The sequence below is a fragment of the Scyliorhinus canicula genome, chromosome 3 (assembly GCF_902713615.1).
Source record: "Scyliorhinus canicula chromosome 3, sScyCan1.1, whole genome shotgun sequence".
Taxonomy (NCBI): domain Eukaryota; kingdom Metazoa; phylum Chordata; class Chondrichthyes; order Carcharhiniformes; family Scyliorhinidae; genus Scyliorhinus; species Scyliorhinus canicula.
The window spans coordinates 156,349,518-156,365,864 of record NC_052148.1 but is presented as its reverse complement, the minus strand read 5'-3'; the positions used below and the strand labels follow the sequence as shown (position 1 = coordinate 156,365,864).

General features: G+C 47.9%; 1 protein-coding gene across 8 annotated transcripts in view; it reads right to left on the bottom strand.

The window, feature by feature from the left end:
• Positions 1 to 16,347, bottom strand: part of lcorl (ligand dependent nuclear receptor corepressor-like) — a 190,220-nt gene that overhangs the window by 23,713 nt on the left and 150,160 nt on the right. The window lies entirely within an intron of this gene.

Below are 16,347 nucleotides of genomic sequence, written 5' to 3'. Positions count from 1 at the left end.
CAAAAGAGACCATAATATTCTTGAAACAAAATTCAACATCAAATAAACACTCAGCCTTGAAAGCTTCTTTCAACAGATATTCAACAGCAGTGAATGAATACAGGTGACTGGAGTTTATGGTGTGAAAAATCTGCTTGGACTGTTAGTTGGATAGAATTGACCTAACTTTACATGAGACTAGTAACAACAAAGTTTATATTAAGAGCAGCAAAGCGTTTACTCTACACTGAGGTTATATTCCAACATCTTAGATCAGCCATGATCGTATTGAATGGCAGGGCAGGTTGAGGGGCTGAATGGCCCACTCCTGTTCCTATGTAACAATGTACTTCTACACCAAAGTCAATAACTGCGGTTCAAAAAAGAAAATACTGGAGAATCTCAGCAGGTCTGACAACATCTGTGGAGAGACAGAAGGGCGCAAACATTTTGAGTCTGGATGTCTCTATCAAAGCTGGAGAGAACTGGAAATAGGTTGGGGGCATGAGTGGTGGGGCTGCATAGGGGGCGAACGATAGGTGGAGACCAACAAAGATGTTGTGGACAGAAAGACAAAAGATGTAAATGGAGGTGATTAATGCTAAGGGTGCTGATGGTGGCACATGATTCAAATGTATGAATGGCAACAAAGGTAAACGTATGACAAAAGGCAACTAGGACAGGGAACAAATGGCTCAAGTGGGGTGAGGGGAGATAATGGCGAGGGGAAAACAGATCCCCTAAAATCAGATCAGCTTTAACAAAGAGTCATCCAGACTCGAAACTTTAGCTTCCTTTTCTCTCCGCAGATGCTGTCAGACCTACTGAGATGGTCCAGTATTTTATGTTTTGGTTTCAGATTCCAACATCCGCAGTAATTTACTTTTATCAAAACTCAGTTTGCCTTCCCAACCTGCCATTATGATATTTCTATTTCAACATCATTCTTCATAATGATTTTACTTAATTTAGGTCCAGATTTATGAGCAGTACTGAACTTAAAATCCCTTTCAACAGAAACAATATCAATAAAAATAGCTAAACTTTTTTCAGTTACAGTTAAGAACTGGTGATTAACAGGGCACCTTGAGCCATTAAGCATTTTAAAACCATGAACTTTGTATTTCACTACCCAACAGCACCACCCAATCCCTATCATGCATTAGTAATTATTTACACAAAATACTAATTGTCTTTGTGAAAAGAAAAATTATTACAATTCACTAATGTAAACTTCCAAGAATTTGGCCAAAAATATAGACCAATTGAACTAGAGTGACATTATAGAACAAAGAACAATACAGCCCTCCTCTAAACGTTTCCCCACAGACCTTAAACCTATGGCCCCTGGTGACTGACCCTTCACCCTGGGAAAGAGTGTCTGCCCATCCACTCGATCCATGCCCCTCATAATCTTATAGACCTCTATCAGGTCACCCGTCTCCACATAGCTAATACCCTCCAGACCAGTAACATCCTGGCAATCTCCTCTGCAACCCTCTCCAAAGCCTCCAACATCCTTCTGGTAGTGTGCCGACCAGAATTGTGCTCAATATTCGAAGTGCGCCTTACCAAGGTTCTATACAACTGTGACATGATTTGCCAGTTTTTATACCCATTCCCTGTCCAATGAAGGCAAGCATTTGGATGCTTTCTTGACTACCATGTCCACATTGTGTTGCCACCTTCAAAGATCTGTGGACGTGCATGCCCAGATCTCTGACTTCTATATTCCTACTAGTTTTGCCATTTACCGTATACTTCCCCTCTATGTTAGACCTACCAAAATGCATTACCTCACGTGTCGGATTAAACTCCATCTGCCATTTCTCTGCCCAAGCCTCCAACCTATCTATGTCCTTCTGCATCGTCTGACAATCCCCAACACTATCTGCCACTCCACCAACCTTGGTCTCATCTGCAAGTTACTAATCAGACCAGTTACATTTTCCTCCAATCGTTTATGTACACTACAAACAAGAGGGCCCCAGGAAAGATCCCTGTGGAACACCACTAGTCACAACCCTCCATTCAGAAAAGCACCCTTCTACTGCTACCCTTTGCTTTCTGTGACCGAGCCAGTTCTGTATCCATCTTATCACCTCACTTCTGATCCTGTGACTTCACCTTTTGTACCAGTCTGCCATGAGGAACCTTGTCAAAGGCTACTGAAGTCCATGTAAACAATATCCACCACCCTCCCCATACCAATCATCTTTTAACCTCCTCAAAAAAACTTGATCAAGTTAGTGAGGCACGACCTCCCCTTCACAAAACCATGCTATCACTTATGAGTCCACTTGTTTCCAAATGGGTATAAATCCTGTCCCTGAGAATTCTCTCCTATAATTTACCTACTACTGACATGAGGCTCACCGGCCTATAGTTTCCAGGATTATCCCTGCTACCTTTCTTAAACAGCGGTACCACATTAGCTATTCTCCAGTCCTCTGGGATATCACCTGTAGCCAATGCGGATACAAAGATGTCAGTCAAGGCCCTATCAATTTCCTCCCTAGCTTTCATCAGTATTCTCGGGTAAGTCCCATCTGGTCCAGGAGACTTAACTACCTCAATATCTTTTAAAAGACCCAACACCACCTCCTTTTCAACGTTAACATGATCCAGAATGTCCACATGCCCGACCCAAGCATCATCTTCCACCAAGAATCATCTTCCACAAAATCCAATTCTTTGGTGAAACACTGATGTGCAGGTTAGTGGATTGGCCATATTAAATTGCCCTGAAGTGTCCAAAAATGGGCAGCACGGTGGCGCAGTGGATAGCACTGCTTGCCTCACGGCATCGAGGTTCCCAGGTTCGATCCCGGCTCTGGGTCACTGTCCGTGTGGAGTTTGCACATTCTCCTGCGTTTGCCTGGGTTTTGCCCCCACAACGCAAAACATGTGCAGGCTAGGCGGATTGGCCCGCTAAATTGCCCCTTAATTGGAAAAATAAATTGGGTAATCTAAATTTATTTTATTTTTTTGAAAGGAAAAAAAAAAGTGTCCCAAAAAGGTTAGGTTGGGTTACTGGGATAGGGCGGAGATGTGGGGCTTAAGTGCGGTGTTTTTCCCAGGGCCGGTGCAGACTCGATGGGCCGAATGGCCTTCTACTGCACTGTAAATTCTATGTTCCATGTATATGCACTAATGCAAAGTACTCATTTAGTACCTCGCCCATTTCCTCTGGCTCACATAAAGTGGGTCCAATCCTTTCCCTGGTCACCCTCTTGCTTTTTACATATAAATAAAAAGCTTTGGGATTCACCTTAATTTTACTTGCCAAGGATTTTTCATGACCCCTCCTTGCTCTCCTAATCTCCTGCTTCAATACCTTCTTACTTTATTTATACTCAAGGGTTTCGACTATCCCCATCCTTCTAGACTGTACAAAAGTCTCCTTTTTTCTTTTTGACGAGGTTCACAATATCCCTCATTATCAAGTCTCCCTAAACTTCCCATATTTATCCTTCCTTCTCTCAGGAACGTGACTTTCCTGAATTCTGATCAACTTTCGCTTGAAAGACTCCCACATGTCCGTTGTTGATTTACCCTCCAACAGACACACCCAATCCAAATTCTTCAATTTTTGCTTATGTTATCATAATTTGCCTTTCCCCAGTTCAGCACCTTAGCGTGAGGGTTACTCTCATCACTGTCCAAAAGTACCCTAAAACCTATGGTGAAACCTGCTGTACTTCAAATTACTGTACATAAGAAAATTAAATTACAATGTCTTTAGTGTTTGTTACAATGTGTAGATAGAAAGCCTAAAAAACAACCAATTATAAATACCCTGTAACCTCCCCCCAGTCCAGAAATCCATTTTTGGAAACACCATTGCTGGAAATTTGAGCACACCCAAGCAACTCCTCATCATTACAGTACAGTTATAGAAACAGAAAAGTCCCAAGTCTGGACTCCCCAGGGCAACTCATTCCCCTGCAACCTCCCAAACCTCCCACCACCCAACCTCCCCCATCCAACCTGGTCAGTCCCATCCCTCAACTCCCCACAGAGCTCCCAGCCAAAGAACAAAACAGCACAGGAACAGGTCCTTCAGCCTCCAGGTTGCACCGATCATGGTACCTGCCTAAACTAAAACCCTATGCACTTACGGAGTCCTTATCCTTCCATTCCCACCCTATACACATACTTGTCTAGACGGCCCTCAAATGCCGCCATCCTACCTGCTCCCACCACCACCCCTGGCAGCAGGTTTCATATATTTACCACTCTTATGTAAAAAAAAAGTTGCCTCGCACATCTGTTCCAAACTTTTCCCCAACACTTTAAACTTATGTCCTCTAGTACTGACTCTCCTACCCGAGGAAAGAACATCTGACTATCCACTCTGTCCATGCCACTCATGTTGTAGACCTCCATCGGGCCGCCTCACAACCTCCGTCATTCCAGTGAGAGCAGACCAAGTTTATCTAACCTTTCCTCATAGCTAATGCCCTCCATACCAGGCAACATCCTAGTAAACTGATTCTGTCCCCTCTCCAAAGCATCCACATCCTTCTGGTAGTGTGGTGACCAGAATTGTACACAATATTCCAAATAAGGCCTAATCAAGGTCCTGTACAGCTGCTGCGTGACTTGCCAAATTTTATATTCAATGCCCCGGTCGATGAAGGTCAGCATGTTGTATGCCTTCTTGACCACCTTAAGCACATGCGTTTGCCACTTTCAGTGATCGGTGGATGTGCATGCCCAGATCTCTCTGCCTCAGTACTCGCAAGAGTTCTACCATTTATTGTGTAATTCCTACATGCATTGGACCTTCCAAAGTTCATTGCCTCACACTTGTCTGGATTAAACTCCATCTGCCATTTCTCCACTCAAGACTTCAACCAGTTTCGGTCCGGCTGTATCCTCTGACAATCCCACCAATTTTTCTGCAACTCCACCAATTTTTGTGTCATCTGCGAACTTCAGACCAGCTACATTTTCTTCAAACCATTTACATACACCACGAACAACAAATGTCCCAGAACTGATCTCCGTGGAACGTCGCGAGTCACAGCCTTCCATTCAGAAAAGCACCTTTCTACTGCTACCCTCGGTCTTCTGCGCCAAAGCAAGTTCTGTATCCAGCTTGCCAGCTCTCCTCTGATGTGACTTCACCTTTTGTACCAGTCTACCAGAAGCTACCTTGTCAAAAGCTTACTGAAGTTCACGTATATAACATTTACTGCCTTTCCCTCATCTATCATCTTTGTCACTTACTCGAAAAACTCGCTGAAATTAGTGAGGCACGACCTCCCCTTCACAAAACCATTCTGTCCATCACTAATAAGTCTATTTGTTTTCAAATGTGAGTAAATCTTATCTCTAAGAATCTTTTCCAATAATTCCCTACCACTGACATAAAGCTCACTGGCCTATAATTTCCTGGATTAATCCCTGCTGCCCTCTTAAACAATGGAACATTGGCTACTCTCCAGTCCTCTGGAACTTCACCTGTAGCCAATGAGGATACAAAGATTACTGTCAAGGCCCAAGCAATTTCCTCCCTTGCCTCACTCAGTATCCTGGGGTAGATCCCTGGGGACTTATCAACTTAAGGGTTTTGAAAATACCAACACCACCTATTTATTAATATCACATGTCTCAGAATAGCTACACCACTTTACCCTACACTCCTCATCCACCAAGTGATTTTCTAGGAAACATATAGTAAACAGTAACTTTTTAAAAAAAACCTATTTTAAAATTTTATTTATTAATTAGTTAACGTAATGTCAATTAGAGGGGTGCAGTGCTCTGACTGAGATGTAGCAGGTCCAGGAAGCTTCCAGCATCCCGGTGGCTACATCTGCAGAAAAGTGCACCCAACTGGGGCTCTTCACAGACCGCGTGGTTCGGTTTGGAGCAGCAGCTGAATGCACTTAGGAGCATGTAGGTGGCGGAAGCATCATAAATAGTAGTTATATCGATGTGGTCACACCCAAGGTGCAGAAAAGAGAGATGGGCGACCATTAGAAGGGGCAGGTAGTCGTGCAGGAATCCTCTGTGGTTGTCCCCCTCTCGAACAGGTATACCGCTTTCGATACTGTCAGGGGGAATAGTCTATCAGGGGAAAACAGCAGCAGCCAGAGCAGAGGCACCACGACTCGCTCTGATGTTCAGCAGGGAGGGTCAAAGTGCAGAAGAGCAATAGTCATTGGGTACTCTATAGTCAGGGGCACAGATAGGTGCTTCTGTGGATGTAAAAGAGACTCCAGGATGGTATGTTGCCTTCCTGGTGCCAGGGTCCAGGATGTCTCCGAACGGGTCATGGGCATCCTGAACGGGGAGGGCAAACAGGCAGAGGTTGTGGTACATATTGGTACTAACGACATATGAGGGATGAGGTCCTGCAGCAGGAGTTCAGGGAGCTAGGCAGTAAGTTAAAAGACAGGACCTCAAGGGTTGCAATTTCAGGATTACTCTCTGTGCCACGTGCCTGTAAGGCTAGAAAGAGGAAGATAGAGCAGCTAAACACCATGCTAAACCAGCTGGTGTAGGAGGGAGGGTTTCAGTTATCTGGACAACTGGGAGCTATTCCGGGGCAGTTGTGACCTGTATAAGAAGACGGGTTGCATCTAAACTCGAGAGGCAAAATATCCTGGCCGCGAGGTTTGCTAGTGTCACACGGGAGGGTTTAAACTCGTATGGCAGGGGGTAGGTACTTGGGTCATAAGGTGAAAAGATTGAGGGAGAACTAAGAAATAGGGCCAGTTTTGGCTCTGAGGAAGAGCAGACAGGGAGATGTTGCTGAAAACTGGGGAACTGGTGGCCTGAAGTGCATATGTTTTAATGCAAGAAGCATAACACACAAGGCAGATGAACTTAGAGCTTGAATTAGTACTTGGAAACTATGATGTTGTTGCCATTACATTGCCTGGTTGAGGGAAGGACAGGATTGGCAGCAAAACGTTCCAGGATTTAGATGTTTCAGGTGGGATAGAGGGGGGTGTAAAAAGGGGTGGGAGAGTTGCGCTACTGGTTAGGGAGAATATCACAGCTGTACTGCAGGAGGACACCTCAGAGGGCAACGAGGCTATAAGGGTAGAGATCAGGATAAGAAGGGTGCAGTCACATTGTTGGGGGTTTACTACAGGCCTCCCAACAGCCAGTGGGAGATAGAGGAACAGATAGGGAGACAGATTTTCAAACGGAGTAAAAGTGTTATGGGCCAGGTTTTAGAGAACCCCAAAGTGTATCATGAAGTTCACCTGACTCACAACTTTTAATAGATTGTAGTATGGGGAGCACACGGCCCACTCTACAGGTGTGGTACAGCAGAAATGGAAAAGTATTTTTTTTAAGTAAAATAATGTTTATTCTATGAATTCAAGTTAACTTTTTTAAAACAGTGAACAACTTAGCAACCATTAATTCACATACATCCCCCAAAGAATACAACACTAAGTAATCCTTAAGCTTTCCTTTTAACAATCCATAAGACTTAAAATACCTTTTACCAGAAGCACATCAGGTTAAAGTCACTACTGTTACTAGTTTTAAATCACCAGGATTGACTTTACAGTCTTTAGGTTACAGAGAGAGACTCTAATACACCTTCTGGCTGTGACTGCAGCTATCCAGCTCTCAAAAAAACTAAAACACACCATGCAGCAAACAGCCTAAAATGAAGTAAAAAGTTGACAAACAGCCCAGCTCCACCCACTCTCTGACATCACTGCAGTAATAAACTCTCATTTCTTAAAGGTACTCTCACTACAGATATATATAGATATAACAGCCATTTCTTAGGGCAGCACGGTGGCGCAGTGGGTTATCACTGTGGCCTCACGGCGCCGAAGGTCCCAGGTTCGATCCCGGCTCTGGTCACTGTCCATGTGGAGTTTGCACATTCTCCCCGTGTTTGCGTGGGTTTCGCACCCACAACCCAAAAATGTGCCATCTAGGTGGATTGGGCCCCAAGCTAAATTGCCCCTTAATTGGAAAAAATTAATTGGGTACTCTAATTTAAAAAACAAACAGCCATTTCTTAAAGGTACTCTCACATGACAAAAGCAACAGGGTTGTTGTGTTGGGAGACTTTAACTTACCCAATATTGACTGGGACTCACTTAGCGCTAGCGGCTTGGATGGGTTTTTAAGGAGCATCCAGGGGGGCTACTTCAAACAATATGTAGATAGTCCAACTAGGGAAGGGAAGGGAAGGGACTGTATTGGACTTGGTATTGGGAAATGAGCCCGGCCAGGTGGTAGACGTTCAGTAGGGGAGCACTTCGGGAACAGTAACCACAATTCAGTAAGTTTTAAAGTGCTGATGGACAAGGATAAGAGTGGTCCTAGGGTGAATGTGCTAAATTGGGGGAAGTCTAATTATAACAATATTAGGCTGGAACTGAAGAACCTAGATTGGGGACGGATGTTTGAAGGTAAATCAACATCTGACATGTGAGAGGCTTTCAAATGTCAGTTGAAAGGAATCCAGGACCGGCATGTTCCTGTGAAGAAGAACGATAAATACGGCAAATTTCTAGAACCTTGGATAATGCGAGATATTGTAGGCCTCGTCAAAAACAAAAAGGAGGCACTTGTCAGAGCTAGAAGGCCGGGAACAGATGAAGCATGTGTGGAATAACAGGAAGTAGGAAGGAACTTAAGCAAGGAGTCAGGAGGGCAAAAAGCGGTCACGAAAAGTCATTGACAAATAGGGTTAAGGAAAATCCCAAGGCTTTTTACACATACATAAAAAGCAAGAGGGTAGCCATGGAAAGGGTTGGCCCACTAAAGGACAGGGGAGGGAATGTATGTGTGGAGCCAGAGGAAATGGGCGAGGTGCTAAATGAATACTTTGCATCAGTATTCACCAAAGAGAAGGAACTGGTGGATGTTAAGTCTGGAGAAGGGTGTGTAGATAGCCTGGGTCACATGAGATCCAAAAGACAAGTTGTTGGGCGTCTTGAAAAATATTACGGTGGATAAGTCCCCAGGGCCTGATGGGATCTACCCCAGAATACTGAAGGAGGCAAGAGAGGAAAATTGCTGAGAGGCCTGAGAGAAATCTTTGGATCCTCACTGTCTTCAGGTTATATCCCGGAGGACTGGAGAATAGCCAATGTTGTTCCTTTGTTAAGAACGGTAGCAAGGATAATCAGGGAACTACAGGCCGGTGAGCTCCTTGCGCCAGTGGTAGGGAAATTACTGGAGAGAATTCTACGAGACAGGGATCTACTCCCATTTGGAAGCAATGGACATATTAGCGAGAGGCAGCAGGGTTTTGTGAAGGGGAGGTCATGTCTCACAACTTTTTTTCAAGACACATTTTATGGAGGTGTTTTTTGGCATATAAAACAATGACATTGTATAGTCCTGTACAAAAGGAAAAGTAACGCATAGTACAAACTACAAATCCGTTCTCGCAAGGACCTGCCTAAACCACCCCCTACTCTACACTACCCTAGCCCCCCCCCCCGACGATTAATTCTCCGCGAAGAAGTCAATGAATGGCTGCCACTTGCGGGCGAACCCCGATAGTGGATCCTCTCAAGGCGAACTTACCTTTTCTAGACCGAGAAAGCTCACCATGTCCAATTGCCATGCTTCGGTCTTCGGGGGTTTTGTGTCCCTCCATGCCAACGGTATTGGCGCCGGGCTAACCATTGAAGCAAAGGCCAAGACGTCGGCCTCCTTCTTCTCCTGGACTCCCGGTCCTTCAACACCACCATAGATTGCCACCTCAGGACCTCATTACCACCCCAGTTTTCAAACTCGGGACATGATGTCAGCGAATCCCTGCCAGTCTAAGGGCATGACCAGAACATGTGCACGTGATTAGCCTGCCCACCGGCGCATCTGGCACATGTCCTTCCAGCCCGAGGAATTTACTCATCCGGGCCCACTGTCATGTGGGCCCGTGCACGACCTTCAATTGGATCAGACGGAGCCTGGCACACATTGCGGTCGTGTTTACTCTGCCCAAATACTGTCCTCCAACCCAGCGTCGCGCCCCCCCCCCCCCCCCCCCCCCCCCGAAGCTCCTCCTCCCACTTAAGCTTCAGGTCCTCAGTCTGTGTATCCTCTGCTCCCATTAGCTCTTTGTAAATATCTGAGACTCTACCTCACCTATCTCTTCCCTAGAAACTACCCTGCCTCCCCTTTGGTGGGAGGCGTGGGAAGGATGGCACCAGTTCTGCGCACAAAATCCCCACCTGTAAATATCTAAAGTCATTCCCTCCCGCCAGCCCAAACTTCTCCTCCAACGCCCTCATGCTCGGAAAGCTCCCTTCCAGGAACAGATCTCCCCACCCTTGCAATCCCTGCCCTCCACCACAGTCGATACCCACCGTCCATGTCCCCCGGGGCAAATCGGTGATTGCCGCAGATTGGGGTACACCACCGATCCTCTCACTTCCCCTATATGCCTCCGCAACTGGCCCCAGATCCACAGAGCCGCCACCACTATCGAGCTGGTGGAGTACCGCGCCGGCGGGAGCGGCGCCGTAACCAGGGCTGCCAAACTGGTGCCCCTGCACAAAGCAGCCTCCACCCGCTCCCAAACTGAACCCGTGCCCACCATCCATTTCCTTATCATCGCTATGTTGGGCCGCCCAGTAGTAGTTGCTAAAGTTCGGCAACGCCAGCCCCCCCTCCCCTCTGTTCCTTTCAAGCATCACCTTCCTCACCCACGGGGACTTCCCCGCCCAGACAAATCCCAGGATAATTTTATTCAGCCTCTCAAAGGAGGACCTCGGGATGAAAATGGGGAGACACTGAAATACGAACAAGAATCTCGGGGGAAATCGTCATCTTAATAGTCTGCACCCTCCCTACTAGTGACAGCGGGAGCGCATCCCAACTCCGAATCTCCTTCCTCACCTGTTCCACCAATCGGGACAGGTTGAGCTTATGCAACCTGCCGCAGTCCCGTGCCGCCTGTATCCCCAAGTATCTAAAGCTTTCTCCTACCAGCCTGAACGGCAGCCCCTTCAGCCTACTCTCCTGCCCCCTCGTTTGAATTACAAACATCTTGCTCTTAGCCATGTTCAATTTATACCCTGAAAACCCGCCAAATTCCCTCAGGATTTCCATGATACCGTCCATCCCCACCATTGGGTCTAACACGTCCAAAGACGTGCAGGTTAGGTGGATTGGCCATGATAAATTGCCCTTAGTGTCCAAAAAGGATAGGAGGGGTTATTGGGTTACGGGAATAGGGTGGGTGTGAGGGCTTAAGTGGGTCGGTGCAGACCCGATGGGCCGAATGGCCTCCTTCTACACTGTATGTTCTATGTATAACGGCAGGTCATCCGCGTAGAACGAGACTTTATGTTCCACCCCCCACCCGCCTAGGCCAGCCCTTCCCTTGAAGCTCTCAGAGCAAATGCCAGTGGCTCTTTGGCCAGCGCGAACAGCAGTGGGGAGAGGGCAACCCGGTCTTGTCCCCCGGAGCAGTCTGAAGTAACCTGATGTCGTCCTGTTCTTCCTTACACTAGTCTCTGGGGCCTGATAGAACAGCCTAACCCAATCAATGAACCCCTCCCCAAACCCAAACCTTCCCAGCACCTCCCAGAGATTGTGCCACTCGACCCAGTCAAAGCCTTTTCCGCATCCATAGCTACCACTATTTCTGCCTCCCTGCTCTCCGGGGGCATCATGATCACATTAAGCAGCCTCCTTAGATTGGGTGCCAGTTGCCTACCCTTTACGAACCCAGTTTGGTCCTCCGCAATTACATCCGGTACACAGTCCTCAATTCTAGTCACCAAGATCTTGACCAGTAACTTAGCGCCTGTGTTGATCAAGGAGATCGGCCTGTAAGACCAACAAACCTCCGGGTCTTTATTCCGTTTCAGAATAAGCAAAATAGTGGCTTGCGACATCGTCGGGGGTAGAACCCCACTGTCTCTTGCCTCGTTGAAAACCCTGACCAGCCCCGGCCCCACTATCTTGGCAAACCTTTTGTAAAACTCCACCCGATACCCATCCGGCCCCGGTGCTTTACCCGACTGCATGACCTTCAGGCCCCCCAATACCTCTTCGATCCCAAGCAGGGCCCCCAGTCATCTACCAACCTGCTACCTACTCTAGGGAAGGTCAGTCCATCCTGAAATCGCCTCATCCCCTCCGGTCCCCTGGGGGGTTCCGAAGTGTACAGCTCACTATAAAAGTCCCTAAAAACCTTGTTCAACCTGCCGGGTCCCCCACCAAATTTCCGTCCCCATCCGCTATCCTTTCTATCTCCCTAGTCGCTTCTCTCTTTCTTAGTTTGGTTTCTTTGGTTAGCAGGGGCCTCACGGTAGCATGGTGGTTAGCATCAATGCTTCACAGCTCCAGTGGTCCCAGGTTCGATTCCCGGCTGGGTCACTGTCTGTGTGGAGTCTGCACGTCCTCCCCGTGTGTGCGTGGGTTTCCTCCGGGTGCTCCGGTTTCCTCCCACAGTCCAAAGATGTGCGGTTTAGGTGGATTGGCCATGCTAAATTGCCCGTAGTGTAAGGTTAATGGGGGGATTGTTGGGTTACGGGTATACGGGTTACGTGGGTTTAAGTAGGGTGATCATTGCTCGGCACAACATCGAGGGCCGAAGGGCCTGTTCTGTGCTGTACTGTTCTATGTTCTATGTTAGTTGTTGCGCGAGCATTCTGCTGGCTTTCTCTCCATGCTCATATATTGCTCCTTTGGCCTTCCTAAGCTGCTCTACAGCCTGTGGTCAGCACCCCACACTCGGCCTGCAGTCTCTGTCATCTCCTGAGTAACTCTGGCCTCGGGGACTCCGCGTAGCTCCTGTCCATAAAATTTCCTGAACCAATCGGTCCGTTTCTGCCCTATCTGTCCTGTTCCTATGAGCCCGGATTGAGATCAGCTCCCCTCTCACCACTGCCTTCAGTGCCTCCCAGAGCACTGCTGCTGAGACTTCTCCGGTATCATTTACCTTCAAGTAATTCTGCATACATTTCCCAAGTCTCTCACACGCCGCCTCGTCCGCAAGCAATCCAACTTCCAACCTCCATTGTGGGCGCTGAAAGCCACCCTTACAAATCCGTAGGTCTACCCAGTGTGGAGCATGATCAGATATGGTAATTGCCGAATATTCTGCCCCCACCATCCCGGCCAGCAAGTCCCTACTCATGACAAAGAAATCAATTTGGGAATACATCTTATGGACGTGGGAGTAATACGAAAACTCCCTCGCCAACGGCCGGCTAAATCTCCACGGATCTGCTCCCCCCATTTGCTCCATGAACCCTCTCAGTTCCTTTGCCATCACTTACAACCTGCCCGTTTTTGAAGATGACCGATCCACGCTCGGGTGCAGGACTGTGTTAAAGTACCCACTCACAATCAGTTTGCGCGAGTCCAAGTCAGGGATCTTCCCTAGCAACCTCCTGATAAAATCCACATCGTCCTAATTAGGGGCATACACACTGACCAAGACTACTCTCACCCCTTCGAGCTTAGGCCTAACCATAACAAATCTGCTGCCCCCATCCGCAACTGTACCCTCCGCCTCAAATTGGACCCTTTTATTAATCAAGATCGCACCTCCCCCCCCCCCCCCCCCCCCCCCCCCCCCCCACCCCCCCCCCCCCCAGTCTTAGTGTCGAGCCCCAAATGAAAGACCTGACTAACCCAGCCCTTCCTTAACCTAACCTGGTCTGCCACTTTCAGGTGCATCTCCTGCAGCATGACTACGTCAGCCTTCAGAACTCACAAATGCGCAAACACACATGCCCTCTTCACTGGCCCGTTTAGCCCTCTAACATTCCAGATGATCAGCCTGGTTGGGGGGCACTTCGCCCCCTCCCCCTTTGCTGATCAGCCATCCCCTTTCCTTGGCCAGCCCTCCAGCCATATCTCACACTTCCTCTGGCCCGCCTCCTGGCCAGCTCCACCCATGGCCTTCCCACTGTTGCCATGTCCAGTTTCCATCCTCGTCAGCAGGTCAACTCCTCCCCCCCCCCTTCCCTCCACCGACAGTAACACCATCCTACCACCTAACGGCTGCTGTAGTCTAACTAAATAAACCCTCCCCCACCTGGTTTCCGTTGACTAGCCCACCCAGCTAGCCTGGTGGCTCCCAGCTTCGGCGCCAGCGCGTCTCTCACCTATTGTTCCCTGGCTCCCCGCCCCACAGCCCATCCATACCACTTCCCCAAACCAGCCCCAACAATAGTGCAATTTAAATCAAACAGATAGAGATAAGAAGTTCCAGGCACTCTCAGCCCTTCCCCTCCACACACAGAAGATTCCAAAAATATTCCCACGAAACCCCCATTATAACACAACTTTTTAACTATTTTCGTTTTTATTCTCCCCCTGCCAAACCTCTAACCAAACCAGAAGCCCAAAAAGGAAACATTCAGGGAAACCACGAGAAAGAACAAGAAAAACACAACACAACAAAATACATCAACCTTGAAAGGTCGAAAAAAACGAAAAGAACGGACCCAAGCATGCAGGCATCTCTCAAAGAGAGAGAGAGAGAGACAAAATAGACTTAAAAGTTCTACCATATGTCCAAGAGTTCTCAGCTCAGAGCCAGCCCTTGCTTCTTAACAAAGTCCATCGCCTCCTCGGGTTCCACAAAATAGTGGTGCTGGCTCTCATACATAACCCACAGTCGCGCCGGAAAAAGCAGCCCAAATTTCACCTTGTTCTTATACAAAATCTCCTTCACCTGCCTGTAGCCTCCCCTCCTCCTGGCCACCTCAGTGCTCCGGTCTTGGTAAACACACAGGGTGCTATTGTCCCAGGTACAGCTTTGTGTGCTCTTGGCCCATTGCAGAACCCACTCCTTGTCCAGGTACCTGTAGAACCGAACAACCACCGCTCATGTGGGGGGCCCTCATCACGGTTGCCTCATCTGCACTCTCTGCCCTGTCCACCTCCGGCGGGCGAGGGAAAACCTTGTTCCCCAGCAGCTTCTGGAACATATCTGCCACATACACGGCAGCATCCAGACCCTCAGCCCCCTCCGGGAGGCCAACAATATTTACATTCTGCCATCGAGATCTGTTGTCCAGGTCCTCCAGCCTTTCCAGGAGCATTTTCTGCTGATCCCTCAACCTCCAATTCTCCACGTCCGCCACCGTTTGAAAGTCGGCCTGCTCCTCCACAGTCTTCTCTAGCTTCTGGAGTTTCTCAGCGTGATCATCCTGCCTTTTTTCCAATCGGTGCATCGACTTCTGGAGCGGCTCCAAAGTATCGCGCCTCAGAGCTTAAAAAGCGCTCCTGCATGGCCTCTAGCTGCTCCGTTGTAGGCTGGGTAGTCGGCACCTTGGCTCTGGACACCGGCCATATTGGTCTCTCTCACAGCCACCCCCGTGCCCTGTTTGACCACTTCTTCTGCTATTTACGGCCCCTTCGGCTTCTTAAGTCCATACAACTCTGTATGGGTTCAGTGCCCGAGTACTATTGCTTTCCAGTTCCGCGCTCAAAAGCGCAAAATGTCTGGGGGAAAGGTTCAAAAGTCCAACCTACTCCCTCATAGTCGCCACCAGAACAATCCATGTCTCACTAACTTGATAAGAGTTTTTCGAGGAGGTCACAAAGATGACTGATGCAGGAAGGGCAGTGGATGTTGTCGATATGGACTTCAGTAAGGCCTTTGACAAGGTTCCTCATGGCAGACTGGTACAAAAAGGTGAAGCCACACGGGATCAGAGGTGAGCTGGCAAGATGGATACAGAACTGGCTAGGTCATAGGAGGCAGAGAGCAGCAATGGAAGGGTGCTTTTCTGATTGGAGGGCTGTGATTAGTGGTGTTCTGCAGGGTTCAGTGCTAGGATTTTTGCTGTTCGTAGTATATATAAATGATTTGGAGGAAAATGCAACTGGTCTGATTAGTACGTTTGCAGACGACACAAAGGTTGGTGGAATTGCGGATAGTGATGAGGACTGTCAGAGGATACAGCAGGATTTTGATCGTTTGGAAACGGCAGATGGAGTTTAGTCCGCACAAATGTGAAGTAATGCATTTTGAAAGGTCCAATACAGGTAGGGAATATACAGTGAATGGTAGAACCCTCAAGAGTATTGACAGTGAGAGAGATCTAGGTGTGCAGGTCCACAGGTCACTGAAAGGGGAAACACAGGTGGAGAAGGTAGTCAAGAAGGCATAAGGCATGCTTGCCTTTATTGGCCGGGGCACTGAGTATAAGAATTGGCAAGTCATGTTGCAGCTGTATAGAACCTTAGTTAGGCCACAAAGGAGTATAGTGTTCAATTCTGATCACCACACCACCAGAAGGATGTGGAGGCTTTAGAGACAGTACAGAAGAGATTTACCAGGTTGTTGCCTGGTATGGAGGGCATTAGCTATGAGGAGACATTGAATAAGCTTGGTTTGTTCTCACTGGAACGAAGGAGGTTGAGGGGTGACCTGATGATTGAGGTCTACAA